Source organism: Nicotiana tabacum, chromosome 10 (genome assembly GCF_000715075.1).
Source record: "Nicotiana tabacum cultivar K326 chromosome 10, ASM71507v2, whole genome shotgun sequence".
In the NCBI taxonomy this organism is placed as follows: domain Eukaryota; kingdom Viridiplantae; phylum Streptophyta; class Magnoliopsida; order Solanales; family Solanaceae; genus Nicotiana; species Nicotiana tabacum.
Genome location: NC_134089.1, coordinates 51,477,251 through 51,498,339, shown reverse-complemented (window position 1 = coordinate 51,498,339; position 21,089 = coordinate 51,477,251). Strand labels below are relative to the sequence as shown.

The following is a 21,089-nucleotide window of genomic DNA, read 5'->3' as shown; positions in this document are numbered from 1 at the left end:
CGCTCCTGCGATCAAAATGCCGCTTCTGTGGCTCGCACCTGCGGTCCCCAATCCATAGGTGTAGTTATGACGGAAAATTAGTAACTTCAGCTGCAAACTCTAGCTTCCAAACTTCCCGATAACCATACAAAATCATCCCGAGGCCCACGGGATCGCAACCAAAAGTACGAACAAGTCATATACCACTATTCAAATTTATACCAATCTTCAGAACACTCAAAACAACATCGAATCATCAAAACACCCTCGGATTCAAGCCTAAGGATTCCAAAACTTCCGAATTCCGCATTCGATCAAGAAGTCTACCAAACCTCATCCGAATGACATGAAATTTTGCACACTTGTCACAACAGACCTACTACAACTTCCGTAATTCCATTCCGACCCTGGTATCAAAATTTCACTACTAACCAGAAAGCGCCAAAATTCCAATTTTGCCAATTCAAGCCAAATCTACCACGAACCTTCAAAATACATTCCGATCACGCTCCTAAGTACCAAATCACCTAACGAAGCTATCCAAACCACAAAAACCATGTTCCGAGATCATTTACTCATAAGTCAACTTCCAGTTGACTTTTTCCAACTAAAGCTTCCCAAAAAGAAACTAAGTGTCTCATTCCTCTCCAAAACGACTCCTAACCCGAACAAACCAACCCGATACCGCATAATACAACTGAACAACACACAAGAAGAAGAAATGGGGGAAACAGAGCAGTTACTCCTGAAACAATCGGCCGGGTCGTTACATCCTCCCATCTTAAACAAACGTTTGTCCTTGAACGAGTCAAGAAACACACCCGAAGCCTCAAATAGGTGAGAATATCTGCTTTGCATCTTCCGCTCGGTCTCCCAGGTAGCCTCCTCTACTGGCCGGCCTTCCCACTGCACTTTAACTGAAGCTATATCCTTTGATCTCAACTTTCAAACCTGAAGCTCCAAAATAACCACTGGTTCCACATCATTAGTTAAATCATCATCTAACTAAACCGTGCTGAAATCCAAAACATGAGACGGGTCGCCAATATACTTTCGGAGCATAGAAACATGAAATACAAGATGCACACTCGACAAGCTGGGTGGCAAAGCAAGCTCATAAGCCACCTTCCCAATCCTCCAAAGCACCTGAAAAGGTCCAATGAACCAAGGACTCAATTTACCCTTCTTTCCAAATCTCATCACCCTTCATGGGTGAAACCTTCAGCAGAACCTTCTCCCCAATCATGTAAGACATATCACGAACCTTCCTGTCAGCATAACTCTTTTGTCTCGACTGCGCTGTATGAAACCGTTTCTGAATCACCTTCACCTTACACCAAGTCTGTACTCAAAATCCTAGCCTAACCCGGCTCAAACCAACCAACTGGAGATCTACACCGTCTCTCATATAAAGCCTCATATGGAGCCATCTGAATACTCAACTGATAACTGCTGTTATATGCAAACTCTGCGAGCGGTAGAAACTGATCCCATGACCCTCCAAAATTAATGACACAAACGCGTAACATGTCCTCCAATATCTAAATAGTGCACTCGGATTGCCCGTCCGTCTGAGGGTGAAAAGCTGTGCTCAACTCCACCTGAGTACCCAACTCTCGTTGCACGACCCTTCAAAACTGCGAAGTAAATTGAGTACCCCTATCCGAAATGATAGAAACTGGGACACCATGCAAGCGAACAATCTCTTGGATATAAATCTCTGCCAGCCGCTCTGAAGAATATGTAGTACACATAGGAATGAAGTGTGCGGACTTGGTCTGCTGATCCACAATCACCCAAATAGCATCGAACTTCTTCAAAGTCTGTGGAAGCCCAACTACAAAATCCATGGTGATCCGCTCCCACTTCCACTCTAGAATATCTAACCGCTGAAGCAAGCCACACGGTCTATGATGCTTATATTTCACCTGTTGACGATTAAGACACCGAGCTACAAATCCCACAATATCCTTCTTCATTATCCTTCACCAATAGTGCTTTCTCAAATCCTAATACATCTTCGCGGCACCCAGATGGATGGAATACCGCGAGCTATGGGCCTCTTCTATAATTAAATCCTGAAGCCCATCCATATTGGGCACACATATCTGACGATGCATCCTCAATACTCCATCATCACCAATAGTCACATCTCTAGCATCGTCGTGCTAAACCCTGTCCATAAGGACAAGAAAATGAGGATAATCATACTGGCGCTCTCTCATGCGATCAAACAAGGAAGACCGAGAAACACACAAGCTAAGACGTGACTGGGCTCAGATATATCCAACCTCACAAACCGATTGGCCAAGGACTGAACATCAACTGTAAGAGGTCTCGCCCCAACAGGAATAAATGCAAGACTGCCCATAATCAGTGCCTTCCTACTCAAGGCATCAGCCACTATTTTGGCCTTTCCTGGGTGGTACAAGATAGTGATATCATAGTCCTTTAGCAGCTCCAACCACCTCCGCTACCTCAAATTGAGATCCTTCTGTTTAAACAAGTGTTAGAGGCTACGATGATCAGTAAACACCTCATAAGACACACCATACAAATAATGCCTCCAAATATTCAATGCGTGAACAATGGCAGCCAACTCTAGATCATGAACATGGTAGTTCTTCTCATCGGGCTTCAACTGATGAGAAACATAAGCAATTACTCTACCCTCCTCCATTAACGCACACCCAATACCAACTCTTGAAGCATCACAATACACAGTATATGAACATGAAGCTGATGGCAAAACCAACACTGGAGCTGTGGTCAAGGCAGTCTTGAGCTTCTGAAAGTTCGCCTCACACTCATCCGACCACCTGAATGGAGCACCCTTTTGAGCCAATTTGGTCAAGGGTGATGCAATAGATGGAAATCCCTGAATGAGCCGACGATAATAGCCTGCCAAACCAAGGAAACTGCGAATCTCTGTGGCTGTGGATGGTCTGGGCCAACTCTGAACCGCCTCTATCTTCTTCGGGTCAACCTGAATACTCTCACTAGACACCATGTGCCCCAAGAGAGCCACTGAACTGAGCCAAAATTCACACTTGGAGAACTTTGCATAAAGCTTCTCCTTCCTCAATCTCTGTAGCACAACTCTCAAATTCTCTGCGTGCTCCTCCTGATTATGCTAGTATATTAGAATATCATCAATGAATACAATAACGAATGAGTTGAGATAAGGTCTAAACATGTTGCTCATCAAATGCATGAATGCTGCTGGGGCTTTGGTCAACCCAAAAGACATTACAAGAAACTCATAATGACCATATCAGGTCCTGAAAGTTATCTTAAGAATATCCGAGTTCCTGATCTTCAATTGGTAATACCTTGAACGGAGATCAATCTTGGAGAACACTCTTGCTCCCTGAAGCTGGTCAAATAAATCATCGATATGAGGCAAAGGGTACTTGTTCTTAATTGTAACTTTGTTCAACTGCCTGTAATCAATGCACATTCTCATCGTGTCATCCTTCTTATTCACAAATAGAATAGGCACACCCCAATGTGACACACTAGGCCGAATAAACCTCTTATCAAGGAGTTCCTGAAGCTGCTCCTTCAACTCTTTCAACTCCGCCAGTGCCATATGATACGGTGGAATAGAAATGGGCTGACTGCCCGGCACCAAATTAATAAATTCAATATCTCTGTCTGGTGGCATGCCCGACAGTTTTGCAGGAAACACATCGGAAAAATCCCTCACTACACGAATAGAATAAATACTAGGAGTCTCTGCACTGTCATCACTCACAAAGGCTAAGTATGAAAGACAATCTTCCCCAACCATCCGCTGGGCCTTCAAGAACGAAATCACCCTACAGGGAACAAAATTAGTTGAACCTCGCCACTTAATCCGTGGCACACCCGGTGTCACACCTCCTTTTTTACACCCGAGGGTATATGAGAGTTTTTCCAATTAAAGTGACATAAATTGAAATGAGATAAATTAGTTTATCAGAGTCGCCACTAGGAATAGTTTAATTGGTTTCCCAAGTCACCGGTTTATTTTAAAATCCCAAATCGAGGAAATTTTTTTATTTTTTTAAAGTTTGTGAACCAGAAATTCTAGATAAGGAATTCTGTTAACCCGGGAGAAGGTGCTAGGTATTCCCAGGTTCCGTGGTTCTAGCACGGTGGCTTAGTGATTATTACTTGGCTTAAGTTGTCTAATTACTTATTTTTAGAACCTATGTGGATTTACCTTTTTACCTCTTTTAATCACTTGATTTGTTCGTAATGAAAGAATTGAGTTACGTATACGTATACTCATTTTCTTTGGCGCGTCAAAAATCATATCACGCGTACGTGTCCACAATTAATCACGCTTTATTGATTATTAATAAAGTTTGGTTAAAGTTGCGCGAACTCATAACTCGAGTTATTTTTAGAATTAAATTCACAATTATATTATGCGAATGTATACATAATCACACTAATAGTCTAAGTCGAGCCTAAAGCAAACTACGAGTGTTATGATTATTTAATATCTAGGTTAATACTAATGTGAGGGTCATAGCTCATGGATTTTTGTTCGTGTATGGTACATCTCGATCCATTTTTTAAGAATTAATACTCAATTAGGCCCAATGATATTCAAGCTTAGCACATTAAAGCTCAATCTAACCTAACTAGTTATAAGCATGCCTTGGTTAATATATTAGGAACCTATTTATTTCAAGGCATTCTGGGCCAGTAGTAGGCCCCATATTATTTAAAGATTTGTAAAGGAGAACAAGGGGAAGTTGGGCTCTACGTCAAGCCCAACAATGAGGACAAAGACAAGAGGTCCCCAAAATTTCGAAGGGGCAAGTGCTAGGCGTGCATCACTTGATTAAGGCAGGAACATTCAACTTTGAAAAGCTGTATTTGGGCTCAAAGTTTGGCCTAGCTAAAAAAAACTCCAGGACTATTGCCCAATTGGAATTCAAACGAGTTTTTCCCCATATTGGGCCATAGGCAGGTCCAGTTGTAATTGTCTAATGCTTGGGCCTATCTACCTCTACAATTACCCATACATACACACTTATGACAAAGTAGTTTTCAAATTGCATATTTAAACAGGAATAGAAGGTAATGATTAAACATACTTCTGTACTGAAATTAATCAATTGAACATAAAACGATCCATGATAAAAAAGGCTTCTGGACTGACTTAAAATTTGGGCCTATAGACTAGGCCTAAATCATCCGAGTTCAGTCTTTCACTTGGGCTAGAAATTCAGCCCCTTTTTCCATTGAATGGGCAGCCCTTTTCTGCTGAGTGGGCTCAAACCCAACATCCTTTACACCACTACTACTTTTTGTAAAATACATCAAAACATACAATTAAACTCCTATTGTGTCTTAGTAAATGACACTAAATCCTATTACAGTCTTTAAGTAAACCAAACAACTTTTCAAAATCAAATACCTTACATTAAGACTTATTACCTAAACTAACCATATTAGGAGGTAAACTATTACAAATATTCCTGACTGACATCATGAAGAATTCCTGCCTCTTTTGGACATTATTTGTCCATTAGAGCTTGGCCTCCTTTTGTCAAAAACAACATACTTCCATTTTCCATCTTTTGAACCTGCTGATTTGGCAAACTAGTAGCCAAATCTGCAGGCAGTAGCTTAAACCCAAACAAACAAGAGAGAAAATAGATGGCTTTAAATAAGGGGAAAGCTGTCTACTTAGATAAAGGAAAGAAAGTGACTTTAAAATTTCATAGTCAGACTTAATGACTAGAAGACTTGGCTATGGACATAAGCAAAGCTATTTTTTGCAAAAATAAACTACAAGGCATTCAAGGATCAGTTAGATTATTCATGCTCAAACTTTAAAAATCACATAATCAAAACTTAATTACATTCATACCATTGTAAGCTAACTACTAGCATGAAAAGATATTCACTTGCACAAACACCATTTATACATATGATTTTATATCATTTAACAAACCATTCATGGCATTACATAGAGAGGGAATTGAGGTTAAATACCTAAGTAGCAGCAACCAAACAACAAGTAACAGGAGAAAGAAAAGAATGAAGATAGCTGAAACTTGTACAGAAACCAACACAGCGTAAGCAGCCCCAAATAAACCAGAAATTTAAACCAAATCCAAGCAAACTTGAAACCAGAAATCCCATCTAAAGAACCCAAGAAAAACCCTTTACTTCAAACCATGTTTTTAGCTTGTAAAACAACTAAGAATAAGAAGTTTTGGATGTTTTCTAAAATTTCTGAAATTTGATGATCTTTTTTTTTTCAGAAAAGAAAGAGATCTTTTGTGTAGTAAAATGATGTTGAATGAGTGTGTGCGAGTGAGGGAATGTTTTCCCTTTTATATAGTGTACAAAAAGCATATAAAGGGAATATTCTAACCTAATTTTTCTAAAAATCAGAATAGTACATCATCTTTTACAGCTGTCTATCCTTTTCCTTATCCAATACCAGCATTTTAGGCTAAGGATGAGAACAGCTGTGAAACATCTATAACATTCTAATATTTAGCCTTTGTAAAAACCTAATTTTACCCTTTTAATTACTGATTATTTTAGCTTTGCCCTATGTTCTGATTTCAAGTTAATTACAAGCATTTTAGGACCTTTAACTAAATGATTAGGTTGCCTAGTTTTATTGCATTTTATTTTTTGAAATTAACCTAAGGTTTAAACTACTACTAAGAGGTTCAAACCTAAAGTTAAAATTAGTTCATCCTAATTAATCAAAACATGTTGGCAATGAATACATGTGAACTCAGATTCAAAGCATTACTGAAATTCAGCATGCTTAGGCCAAGGGAACCAAGAATCAAAACTAGCTAAAGTCAAAACAATGAAATGAAATTTAATCCGGCTAGAGCTAAAGTAAGCAGGAATTGGCTAAACAAGCTATTGGTTAACCTTTTAATACCATTCTTAATAAAACTTGCAAGAAAAATAAAACAAACAACAAGAAATAAAATAAAAGGAGAAACAGAATAGGCAAATTATAAGAAGACTAAGCCTAATAATTCCAATCTAAACAATCTGAACCTAGGCAACATTGAATTTCAAATTGACGAAATCTTAGAACATGCAACTAACGAAGCTAATAGACAGAAAAGAAGACCTAAATTAGGCGGCTAAATCAAAGCAATTAATAGAAAATGGGGGAAATGACCAAAACCAAAAAGAAATTAAAGAAGAAAATGGTACAAAAAGGTACCTAATGCTTAATTCTTCCAACAATGAAAATTGAACCAACTTCGAATTCTGACCCCAAATTTTTGAGGTACAAATGAACTTTATACAACCATCAATCCACTGCTCTTATCAAGAGCAATGGACTCATGGAAGTCCTGAGTTCAAAAGCCCCAAAAACTGCCGGAAATTTGGAAGTGAAAGAAAATTAGGGTTCCTGAGAATTCAGATTTAAAATTCGAGGAAATTGAGGCTGATTCAGAGGGGATTAATGGTGGTTTAGGATTTAATGGGGTGCCCGGATTATAGGGTGTGAATTTGGTGGCATTTGGGTGACATAGGGTTTTGAGGCATCAATCTTAGATTTACGATTTGAGCCGTTTGGTGATGATTCGAGGGAATTGGTTTGGAGATTTGTAAAGAGGAGATGACGGAGGTTCTGGAGTGTTGATTTGGGGCCATTTGGAACACCATAACCATCGTGAGGCGATTTTCGGTGGCGGTTGGCGGCGGAGAAGGTGAAGAATTTAGGGGCGGCTAGGGTTTAGGGTTAAAGCTTGGGTGACAGATTAAAGTGAGAAGGATTGGATTGGGGGGGGGGTGTAACTGGTTAGGATAGTTAAATACTTGGGGGGCTCTTAGTTCTGGGCCATTGGATTATCAAGATCCAACGGCTGTGATGAAATTAGGACGAAACAGGGTCATTTTGGATGACAGGGGACGGACAAGGTAAGGGGTTTTGGGCCTGAGTTTGGGAATGGGTTTGGGTTAAAGTTTGGGTATGGAAATAACCCAATTTCAATTAAAGCCCTATTCTTTCAATTACCTCCTTTTATTCCTTTTTCTTTTCACTTTTTCTTCTTTTTTTTTAATTCTACACTTAAAATCCTAAATTAGTCTAAAATTGGAGAATTAAGTCAGATATCTAATTACAAAAACTATAAAATTACTATGATCCTAAATTAGAAGGGAAAAATAATTAATCTAAAAACTACAAGGTAAAGATGAAAAAATGGGCCATTTTTGTAATTTTTAATTTTTATAAAACAAATAATTAAGTAATTAATCCTAAAAATGTAAAAAAACCTAAATTCAATGCATGGTATTTTTTGGCATTTTCATGATTTTAATAAAATATAAACATGCACAAAATGCAAACAATTAATAAAAACCAACAAAATTCATATAAAATGGCAAATAATTGGAAAAAATCTAGTTTCTTGGATTTATAAGTGTAATTCATGTAGGGAAAAAATCACTTGCTCACAGCTGCCCCTCTTTGCTCGTAAACACGAAGGGTTTTCATGCAAAGATAAAATGAGCAATTATGAGGGATTTTTGCCCGTTTGAAACTCCATGCGAAGCATCTTCTGAAAAAGTCTGACTGAACCTTGCTTCAGAGGTTGCCTACATATCCTTGGCTATAAAGGAATCAGGTCAATGTAGTTCTAGAAGTTTTGGTAGCTGAGACTACCGGGAAACTGTGATTTCACTGTTGTTATTGTTGTTTCTACTTGCTGAGCTCCTTATTACACCAAAATGAAAGATGAAAAGCTAAACTAGCTAAGCCTATCAACTGCAAGTTACAAGATTACTATCTATAAACATTCTAAATCTTAATCTTGAGTCATGGATGGTTCTTCCTGCAGATTCTGATCTGAATCTTGATGTTTGTTAGTTGCAACCGTTGGTTCATTCTTCTTCAGCTTTTCTGATCAAGACGGGACATGTAAAGCTTGTGACTTCAATCATAATTTGGGCAGTCCGCACCTTTTCTCCGCTTCTATACTTGGAGTTCAACTTCTATTCTTGTTTCCTCTTTTCTTTTATTTGGGTTGAGACTTCTTCTTTTGGTCATCTTGAACATTGTGCCTCACGGTGAAAAACTGTTCAGGCAACAAAGCAAACAAACGAACAAAATTTTCTGCCCCAGTTTTCACTAGGAAAATCTCATGAGTTATTTGTAACAAAATCTAAACTATTTCTTTATTTAAAGGAGAAAAATCAGGATTGTGTATCCTTGGAAAAAAAAAGATTAGGGAGTGAAGCCCTATATCTATAATGATATCAACCAGGGAGTGGAGATCCTATGTTGGAAAAGTAACTAGGGAGTGGAGACCCTATGTCTAAAATAAATTCAACTAGGGAGTGGAGACCCTATGTTGGAAAAGCAGACTAGGGAATGGAGACCCTATGCCTAAAATAAAATCAACTAGGGAGTGGAGACCCTATGTTGGAAAAGTAGACTAGGGAGTGGAGACCCTATTCCTAAACAAAATCAACTAGGGAGTGCAAACCTTATATTGCAAAAGCAGACTAGGGAGTGGAGACCCTATGCCTAAAATAAAATCAACTAGGGAGTGGAGACCCTATGTTGGAAAAGAAGGCTAGGGAGTGGAGACCCTATGCCTAAAATAAAATCAACTAGGGAATGGAGACCCTATGTTGGAAAAGTGACTAGGGAGTGGAGACCATATATCTAAAATAAACTTCAACTAGGGAGTGGAGACCCTCTGTCGGAAAAGCAGACTAGGGAGTGGTAACCCTATGCCTAAAATAAAATCAACTAGGGTGTGGAGACCCTATGTTTGAAAAGTAGACTAGGGAGTGGAGACCCTTTGCCTAAAATAAAATCATTTAGGGAGGGGAGATTTTATGTTGGATAAGCAGACTAGGGAGTTGAGACCCTATGCCTAAAATAAAATCTACTAGGGAGTGGAGACCTATGTTGGAAAAGTAGACGAGGGAGTGGAGACCCTATGCCTAAAATAAAATCAACTAGGGAGTGGAGACCCTATATTGGAAAAAACGTAACTAGAGATTGGGGACCCTAGGCTACCATGTTTTTGAATTTTCTTCTCTTTTTATTTTATTTTATTTTAAAATATGAGTAAGAATGTAGGAAAGAATTTGGAAGAGACTTTATTTTGGATTGATTATTGCTGCAAAACTGTTTCTAGCCCTTGCACAGTTTCTTTTGGTTGCACCTGCTTCTTGCAAGGTTGCTTTGGATTGCACCTGTTTCATGTTTTCAAACAAAGAACAATTTTTAGTTTGAAACGGTGGTTTGTTTTGTGGCCTTGATTGTTTTGATCTCGGCCTAACCTTTTCGATGAAAACCTCTGTTGCTCGCTGGCTTTCTAGAGATTGATCTATTTTCTAAACCCAGGGATCTTGTCTTTTCAAAATTTCACATGATGGTTCACCCGTGTGGGGCTTTGGCCTTTTCATCTTATTTTTCCTTTATGGGCATTTGACTTTGGATTTCTTTACTTTTCAATAATTTTGACTCTGAAGCATCGGCCATTATGGCCAGTCGAAATTGACTTGATGCACCTGCTGAGGTTGGGTGCTTTTCCTTGAATTTGGCTTTTGTTAAGCAGAACCCTATAAAACTAATCCTGCCATCTTTTCTTTGTATTAGTTTCAGAGAAGGATTAGATCGAAATGGATTCAAAGAGAAGTAAACAAAGGACATGATAATGGATTTAACGAGAAGTGTCCCTTTTGGGGGAAGAAAGAAGGATTTATCTGGAGTGCATGCAGACTTCAATAGACATGATATGCTTTTTGGACTGGATACCGGATCTGTGCAACCATCCAATCTCTCATAAACCCATCATAACTCGTATCTTAAAACCAAGAAACCTTTCTAGGACTCTATCAGTGCCAATGGTTGTGGGGAATTCCTTCTTTTCGATCAATGGCGCCCTTTACGGGTTTTTGCCAATTGACCTCTCTCATTTCTCTTCTTACCGTGGCCTTATAGTGCTCTTTGCGAGTTTTTACTAACAAGACTCTCTCATTTTCAATTTCTCATCTCACCATCGTCTTACGATGCCCGTGTGGGTTTCACCAATAAGACTCTCTCATTTTATTTCTCTCATTTGATTGTATTGGATCCAACAACCTCCCATTGTGAACTTCTTTACTGATCGATTTGAAGGCCTTTGAATAGGGTTTTGGGTAACAAGAGTTTGGATTGAACTACAACTTTGGAACCTTTCAGGCGACTGTCCAAACCCTTATAATTTATGCCCCAGTTTCAACTTTTTGGGAAACGTGGATTTTTATTTTGGTGTGACTGAATCCCAGAAAGAGGCTGCCTGCGTATCCTTTTAGAATCAAGTCAAACGTAGTTCAGGGAAACTTTGTATTTGATTTTTTTACAAATATTTTCGGGTACCAAAGAGGGTTATCAAAGGAAGGTAACTGGCTCAAAGGATTAACAAAAGGGTTGAAGTATTTATGGTAGCGAGAATGAAAGCCTTTGTCATCCCAATCATATAATATTGGTATCGCAAAAGGGTTAAACATAATACCTCTAGACCGCGTCTGTATTGACAGCTGTTTTAGGGTCATTTTCTTCAATATCTCCCAAGTACAATGCCCCTTTCGGAAACAATTTTCTTATAATGTATGGTCCCTTCCAGTTTGGACCGAACTTTCCTTTTGCTTCCTTGTGATGCGGGAGAATATGTCTCAAAACGAGTTGCCCCACTTCAAAGTTCCTGGGCCGCACTTTCTTGTTGTAGGCATGGGCCATTGTTTGTTGATACAACTATCCGTGGCAAACTGTGGCCATCCGCTTTTCGTTAATCAGGGTTAGCTGTTCTAGACGGGTCTTGACCCACTCACTATCCTCAATCTCAGCTTCGACGATGATTCGTAGAGAAGGAATTTCAACTTTTGCATTGCGGTTTTAGTGCCATAAACCAATAGATAGGTTGTTGCTCCAATTGATGTGTGCACAGTTGTGTGATATCCCAACAATGCAAACAGAAACTTTTCATACCATTGTCTAGAACTTTGGATCACCTTCCTAAGAATCTTCTTGATGTTCTTGTTTGCTGCTTCGACGATACCATTAGCTTTAGGACAATAAGGGGTAGAATTCTGATGCGTGATCTTAAATTGTTCGCATACTTCCCTTATTAAATGACTATTCAGATTTGCAGCATTGTCCGTAATTATAGTTTTAGGAATACCAAAATGGTGGATGATGTTGGTATGCACGAAGTCTACCACTACTTTCTTAGTGACGGCTTTGAGAGTGACTGCTTCAACCCATTTCGTGAAGTAGTCGATGGAAACCAATATGAATCTATGCCCATTGGAAGTTTTTGGATCGATTGGCCCAATGTCATCCATACCCCAAGTAACGAACGGACACAATGCTAACATAGGATGCAGTTCTGAAGGTGGTGCATGAATCAGGTCACCGTGTACCTGACACTGATGACACTTTCGGACAAAACTGAAGCAATATTTTTCCATAGTCATCCATTAATAGCCTACTCGAAGGATTTTCTTTGCGAGGACGTATCCATTCATATGGGGACAACACACTCCTGCGTGCACTTCATTCATGATGTTTCAGGCCTCTTGGGCATCCACACATCTTAAAAGGTTGAGAACTGGAGTCTTTTGTTTTCAAAAATCTCTTGATATCATGATACCATGGCTGAACATTTGGTTCCATCTCAACCGTATTGCAATAACCATGCCTTTCTCGGATTTGGATTTCTAACGAGTCAATACGGACATTGCCTGGATATGGCAACATCGAGGCCAAAGTAGCGAGTGCATCGGCTAACTCGTTGTGAAAACGAGGAATGTACCTGAACTCGACTAACTTGAATCGCTTGCTAATATCTTCCACATGTTGCCTGTATGGAATAAGCTTGACATCCCGAGTTTCCCATTTACCCTAAGATTGTCAGATAATCAAATCCAAATCTCCCATGATTAACAATTCTTCCATATCTTGGTCGATTTTCATGTTCCTACCCATAATGTAGGATTCATACTCGGTAGTGTTGTTGGTGCAAAAAAACCGAAGTCGGGCTGTGGTCGGATAGTGCTGACCAGTGGGTGGTATCAAGATTGCCCCAATCCCGACACCTTTTTCGTTCACAGCTCCATCGAAGAACATTTTCCAAGCATTAGTGTCTTCTGAAATTACCTCAACTGAATTTACTTCCTCATCCGGAAAGTAAGTACTCAAAGGCTGATATTCATCATTAACAGGATTATCCGCTAACTGATCTGCTAAAGCTTGAGATTTCATTGCGTGCTGGTGACACAAACTATGTCAAACTCGGTGAGCAGGATTTGCCATTTTGCTAACCTCCCTGTGGGCATCGGACTTTGGAATATGTACTTCAAAGGATCCAACCTGGTGATGAGATATGTGGTGTAGGCCAACAGGTAATGCCTAAGCTTTTGAGCGACCCAAGTTAGGCACAAGAAGTCCTTTCCAACAAAGTGTATATGTCTTCATAACTAGTGAACTTCTTGCTAAGATAGTGTATTGCTTGTTCTTTCTTCCTGGTCACATCATGTTGCCCGAGAATGCACCCAAAGGAATTCTCCAACACTATCAAATACAAAAAGAAAGGCCTCCCAGGTTCGGGTGGGACCAAGACTGGCAGATTCGACAGATATTCTTTGATTTTGTCGAAGGATTGTTGACACTCATCTGTCCATTTAATCGTTGCATCTTTCTTCAACAACTTAAATATGGGCTCATATGTGGAAGTCAATTGAACAATAAACTAGCTGAGGTAATTCAACCTTCCCAACAGACTTATAACCTCTTTCTTAGTTCTGGGAGGAGGCAAATCTCGAATAGACTTTATCTTTGTTGGATCTAACTCGATGCCCCTTCGATTGATTATAAATCCCAAGAGTTTCCCAGGCGGAACTCCAATTGTGCATTTAGCTTGATTTAAATTCAAGTCATATTTACGCAGATGCTCAAAGAACTTTCTGAGATCCCGAACATGGTCATCCTACGCTCTTGATTTAATGATTACATCATCCACATACACCTCGATTTCTTGGTGCATCATGTCATGAAAGATGGCAGTCATAGCTCTCATGTAAGTTGCCCTGGCGTTCTTCAAATCAAAAGGCATCACCCTGTAATAATAGGTGTTCTAGGGTGTGGTGAAGGCTGTCTTTTCCGTATCCTCTTCATCCATCAAGACTTGATGATACCTAGCATAACAATCCATGAAAGACTGTATCTCATGTTTGGCACAATTGTCAACAAGGATGTGGATGTTTGGCAAAGGAAAGTTGTCTTTGGGACTCGCTTTGTTCAGATCCCGATAGTCAACACACACTCGGGTTTTCCCATATTTCTTTGGCACTGGAACCACATTATCTAACCACGTGGTGTATCAGACCACTCGGATCACACCTCCTTTTAACTGTTTTGTGACCTCTTCTTTAATCTTGTCACTGATGCCAGTTTTGAACTTTCTCTGTTTTTGCTGGACAGGGGGATGATCGGGGTAAGTTGGCAATTTATGCACCACTAAATCAACACTTAGTCCTGGAATATCATCATAATACCAAGCAAACACATCTTTGAATTCGAACAAAAGTTGGATCAATGCATCCCTAGTTCTTTCATTAGTATGAATGCTTATCATGGTTTCTTGGACCTCTTTTGAACTACCAAATTTAACCGGGTCGGTTTCATTTATGTTTGGCTTAGGTTTATTCTCGAATTGTTCTAGTTCTCGGTTTATTTCTCTAAAAGCCTCATCTTCATCATATTCCGGTTCTTGATTCATTATTTCACAATTAGACAGCGCATTAGGATCTGGCCATGAAGTCCTCAAGCATGTCATGTTATTTAAGTCTGCATTATTAGAACTGAATGAAGAAATAAGGAAAATAAAAAATTCGAAAGAATAAAGAAAGAGATTCATAGACGATGAAATATTGATTTCATTTCATTGAAATTGAAGATAGAATGGTTTACATTGGAATTTTAAAGACAATAAACTAAAAGAAACATTCGAGTTACACCCTGGAATAACTCGGAATGTAGAAAAGGTGGCAAGGCTAGACTACCGGGATTCCCTCCTGACTGGGAACGGAGTAGCCTTCCAATTTTGTAGCTTGGCATCGGGCCCCATAAATTGCACCTCAATAATGCTCGAGCCTTCACCCGGCTGGACCATGTGAGATTCATATAACATTTGCCTCATGGCTCCACATACGTCCTCAATTTCCTCGGCTGTGAAGGCCTCATATTCTTCTTCTTTTTGTACTTTAGCTTGACGAACATTTTGGAGAGATGCGGGACCGGGTGAGGTAGAACCCACCCGTCATTCTTACGTTTTTTAGCCCATTTCACGTCGACTTCTGCAGATTGAAAAATGACACCAAAGAAGTTCTTACTGGCAGTCAAGGTGATGGGCTTCGTAATACCTTGCAAAGATGCCCCGAGCCCCTTCCTAGTCTTATAACCGTGCTTGATCATTTTAGTGGCGACCATGATTGACCCATTTAACAGAAAAGGTTGAGGATACGGGCTCCCTTCCTCACATTGATCTGCGACCACAACATCAAAAGCTTGATAGACTATGTGCTCGCTACCTTTCCTAGCCTCGAGACATGGGACTGATGGGTCCCTATAAATTGATTGCTCGTCCTCTACATGAACCACAATTTCCTGATCTTCATGTTCAAACTTCACCATTTGGTGGAGGGTAGAAGGTACGACCCTTGTAGTATGGATCCAAGTCCTTCCTAAGAGAATATTATAGGAGGTATCCATGTCAAAGACCTGAAATGTCACTTCGAAATCCACAGGCCCGATAGTCAAGATCAAATCAATCTCCCCTATTGTGTCTCTCTTGAGCCATCGAAAGCACGCACACAAACATTGTTAGGCCTGATTCTCTCAGTCCCAATTTCCATTCTTTGCAAAGTTGAGAGAGGGCATATATCGACCCTAGATCTGCCATCCACCATGACGCTTTTTACATAGTACCCTTCACACTTAACTGTTAGATGGAGAGCTTTGTTGTGGGCAGCCCCTTCTGGGGGCAAATCATTTCTGCTAAATGAAATCCGGTTGACCTCGAAGAATCGTTCTGCCATCCTTTCCAGTTGCTAAATAGTGGTTTCAATCGGAATATACTCTTCATTGAGGGTCTTTATCAACACTTTCTGATGCTCAATCGAGCTTACCGGTAGAGACAAGAGCGAGACCTGAGAGGGAGACTTCCGGAGTTGGTCAATTACCTCATAGTCTGCAGTTTTCATTTTTTGGAAGAATTCTTCTGCTTCTTTGGCATTGACTGGCTTTTTAAGTGGAAAATGCTTCTGCTTGGCACTGTTTACTTCTTCTTGATTGAGGTACTTCTCAGATGGGTTAGTTTCATTTACTTCCCCCATGATTTCATTCCCCTTGTACGTCACAATTGCTCTGTTGTAGTTCTAGGGGACTGCAGTAGGGTCTTTCATGGGCTTTTGTGGGGTGCAACTAATGATCATAGGCTCGTTCAGCCTGGGTAGATTTACTGGTCTCCCCACCACATAAGTCCCTTTGGGTACACACATCTCAGGTCCCTTGTTCAGCTCGAACCTTTTAGGAGGACTCAACGCCTATTGTTCTTTCGTGGGAGCGCGAGGAACATAGAGAATGGCGTCTTTAGGGGGTACTGCCCCTGTTTTGGTTCCCACCATATTTTTTACACTTTGAGCGGCGGAGTTACTCTTCTTCATCCCCTTTTCTTGCTTTGTAACTGCCATTGGCTTCTTTTCAATATCGGCGATAGAAATGATGGATTTCAGAGCTGGGTCAAACTCTTTATCTTCACAAATCAACCCAATAAATGGCCCATTGTTATGAGCTGACAATGGGTTATTGGTCAAATTGGGTATCTCTTCATCTTTTAGCACTTCCCTCTTTTGCTCTATTAGGTTTTCGATTGCCCTTTTGAGAGTCCAACAGTCTTCAGTGTCATGCCCTTCCACTCCTGAATGGTGAGCACATCGAGCACTGTGTCGGTAGGAGGGCGACTCTAGGTTTTGCCTAGTTTGGGGTACCGGTTGCAACAAACCCATTTGGACTAGTTTAGGGAAAAGGCTAGAGTATGATTCACCAATAGGCGTGAAGTTGGTTCTTCTGGGTGGCTCCCGTGAACATGCATTGTATGGGAAATTATTTTGTAGGGGACAGGGATTATATGGAGCTTGGTGAGGAGGGTGATTTCTAGGAAGTGGAGCTCGGTTTTGGTTAAACTGTTGTTGTGGCCGAGTGTATGACTGGGCATTCATCACCGCATAAAGCTAAGGAGCCATGGCATAACCCATATCCTGGTAAGGATAATAATGTTGCGGGGTGTTTGGCGGGAAGTAACCTCAGGGTTGACGGGGGTTTCTCACACTTGAAGCCATCATCGCCACTTCTTCTTTCTTCTTTCTGTTTGCTGCACTTCCTTACCCGTTCTGGATTTCTTGGGACGTAGCTTTTATAGCAGACTGGCTCAATATGCGACCTGTCTTCAAACCATTTTCAACCATCTCCCCAATTTTAATAGCCTCAGCAAATGGCTTTCCCATTGTAGACATCATATTCTGGAAATAGTCAGCCTCTTGGGCTTATAGAAAAACACTGACCATCGTGGGCTTCACTCTGGCCGCTTGTTCGCGCCACTTTAGAGCATATTCTCGAAAACTTTCCGAAGACTTCTTTTTGAGATTAGACAGGGAATTTCTGTCTGGAGCTATTTCTATGTTGTATTGGAATTGCCTAACGAAATCTCAAGCCAAATCATCCCATATGTGCCAGCGAGACATGTTTTGATCCATGTAACACTTGGATGCAATGCCAACTAGACTCTCTCCGAAATAAGCCATTAGGAGCTCTTCTTTTCCACCTGCTCCTCTCAATTGATTGTAATACCTCTTGAGGTAGGCTATGGGGTTCCCGTGTCCATCATACTTTTCGAACTTGGGAGTCTTGAAACCGATGGGTAAATGAACATACGGGAAAATACATAAGTCAGCGTCGGATACGCTCTTCTGGCCACTTAAACCTTGTATATTTTTGAGGCTCTGTTCCATGCTTCTCATTTTCTGAGTAATTTTCTCTTGCTCGAGATTCTTTGCAGCTCTCTCTTGCCCCGCGGTAAACTCATACTGGGTTGTTGAGGGTAAGAATTGGTAGTGAAATGGGCAGTGCCTGGTAGAAAAGATGGTACTTCGAAGGTAAAGGACGATGGATCAAAGCTTGGTCTGGGCAAGGTTGGCTTCGCCGTAGCCGAAGTTGGTGGTGCAGTATGTCACACCTCCATTTTACCACCCGAGGGTATATGGGAGTTTTTTCAATTAAAGTGACATTATACGAAATGGGATTATTTTACTAAATTATCAAAGTCGCCATTTGGAATAATTTATGGAGTCTCAAGTCACCGGTTTATTTTAAAATCCCAAGTCGAGGAAATTTGACTTTATTTAAAAGTCTGCGAACCAGAAATTCTAGATAAGGAATTTTGTTAAACCGGGAGAAGGTGTTAGGCATTCCCGAGTTCTGCGGTTCTAGCACGGTCGCTTAAACTATTAATATTGGCCTAATTATCTGATTAACTACATGTTTTAAACTCATAGTGCATTTTTAACTTTATAACCGCTTTTAATTAATTATTATTACATATTGCAAATCATGTCACGAGAACCGTACGCACGATCTACAACATGTTTAATTTTTTAAAGATTAAATTGTGGCCGGGACATATAAATGTACCCCCCAGATTTTAGTAATTAAGCATCAGAACTATGTCATGGGAACCGTACCCCTAGATATGACAATTATTTAATTAACGCACCTAAAGTAAACTTCGAAAGTTCAAGGCATTTTCTATACTAAAATCTTTATTTATATGAGGGCCATAGGTTATGGATTTTGTTTGCGTATGGCACGCCTCAAATTATTTTAAAAGAAAAGAGATTTGTATTTTTCGTTTAAGGGGAAATTAAAGATGCTCCTACTTTAATCTAATTTCAAATTAGGTATCACAACCACGTCACAGAAATTATACCCATAGTTGTAATAATTTTAATTGCATGCCTAAAGCATACTATGGAATATTCAAAGCGTGCGTTATACTAGTTTGATATTAATGTGAGTGCCAAGAGTTGTGGGGTTTGATTGCAAATAGCACACCTCAATAAGAAAAATATTTCAGAAAATTAATAAACGCCCGTGCCCCTAGAGTTGATTTGAAAACCCACGATATGTGAAAGTCTCTGAAATGGGTCCAAGACAAAAATGTCTTGAATTTTCAGAAGTTTTTGTGACTTCAAATCTATCTGTATTCTTCTAATGGGCCCAACCTTAAGCTCAATAGCTTTAATAATAAAAAGGGCCTTGGTCAAAGTCCAAGCATTATATAAATAAAACCAAACCACAAAATGCCAATAGGTCTCGTGTAGACCTCAAAATCGTGGGCCCTATAGCTATGGAGTCCATTGGACTCTTATTTTCCACATAGGCTCAGTGATCTATACACTCTCTAGTGGAATTTTAGATTTCACAAATTAACACATGAACATAGCTATTCCAGGAAGTATTTGGCCTATTAAAGAATTAAATTGAGGAAATACTTAATAACACATAATCAATCAATTCTTCATCATCATTCTAAAATAAATCCTTAGTATGAATTAACCAAAGAACTGTTAAACAAAATGATACTCACTCAATGTATCTGTTGTATATTCAGTAACACCTCTCAATGTACTCCTCTTTTTATACATTTTGTTCTCTTCTGTCATGCTAAATAATCAATAGAAATAGTTGAAACCCAAATAACCAATCCCAAAATCGTACAAGAGTGTGACAAAATTTACCATTAAATAATTTTCAAGACAGCTTTCAACACCAAAGCTTTGCTACCATTTCCAATAAATTTACCAATCAACATGAGTTATAGTAAGCAAACCTTGACAGCACAAGAGCCAAATTAAACCAAAAAAAATGGCTCTTGAAGTATTATGTTGGCAATTATTGAGTTCTCACAAATTTTCTCTTTCAAAAAAAAAAAAAAGGAAGAGTAAGTGAGAAAAATCAAAATAGTAGACCCAATCCATGACATGCTGGTACAATGGTGCCATTATTTTGCATAACAGAAAACAAAATCTATAACCAACTTTCTTAACATCAAAACTTTAAAATCAAAAGGCATTTAGTGACTGATTGCCTCATGCTACCCAAAAATAGGCATAACAATGTTTCAGGGAGAAAGAAAATTAAGAAAGAAGGCAGCATATGTTGCACGTTTTATTGGCTAAAGATGTCCATAGACCATTTGCAATATCCACATACTTCAAACATTACATAAATTAGCCGAAAATGACAGAATGCAAAAAATAAAGCAGATTTAAAGTTTTAAAACAGGCTGAAAATCCCAAAATCATTACAGGAATACACAATGTAACTTCATTCATGCTCAAATGTCTAAGGAAATCAGCTTAAAGAAAGTTCTAGCTTAAAGAAACAAAGTTCAGAAAAATACCTGGAAAAGGGAAATCAGCTTAAAGAAACAAGGCAGCCTACAATTTTAACTCAGCTCCACAAACTAGCAGTGAATCAAACCCAAAAACCTTGTTCCAATCTCTGAAAACTCACAGCAAATACCCCAGCAAATAGAATGAAACTCAAAAATTTCTTAAGAATCTTTTTTAGGAAGAAATGGTTTTCAGCCGTTTGTGCTCTCTATCCCTTTTTTTATGTGCCCTAATCATTGGCAAGAGGGTCTTTTTATAGAAGGAATTTAGGGCAACAAAAATCAGATTTGTAAATTAAAAGTACCCCTTTAACTTCTAATTTTATCAACTTACACCCCCTGCCCCAGGATTTTCCCCCTCTTTTATCTATAACATGATCTTTGTCAGCTTTTCTAGAAGCTTCCTATAAGCTTCTCTCAAACCTTATCCAATTCCAAACCCTAGTAGCCTGTATTTACCCCCCCCCCCCCCCCTTTTTAATTGTTTCAGAGTTTTTACCAATAGTACTGGACATGCAGCGTATAAGACTTAAGCCCAATGTTTATTTGGGCCCCTTTCTCGTAGAGGCAGAAATCCAAAAGAAAACAAACCCCAAACAAATAAAACTTATG

The 21,089-nt window shown here is 39.5% G+C and overlaps 1 long non-coding RNA gene across 1 annotated transcript; it reads right to left on the bottom strand.

Annotated features, from left to right (window-relative positions):
* Positions 1-8,364: 8,364 nt before the first annotated feature.
* LOC142164646 (uncharacterized) lies at positions 8,365-20,836 on the bottom strand. Its single transcript, XR_012695487.1, has 2 exons — positions 20,487-20,836; positions 8,365-19,999 (listed from the first exon to the last, which is right to left on the bottom strand). It is a non-coding gene; the product is annotated as an uncharacterized LOC142164646 (long non-coding RNA).
* Between the last annotated feature and the right edge of the window lie 253 nt (positions 20,837-21,089).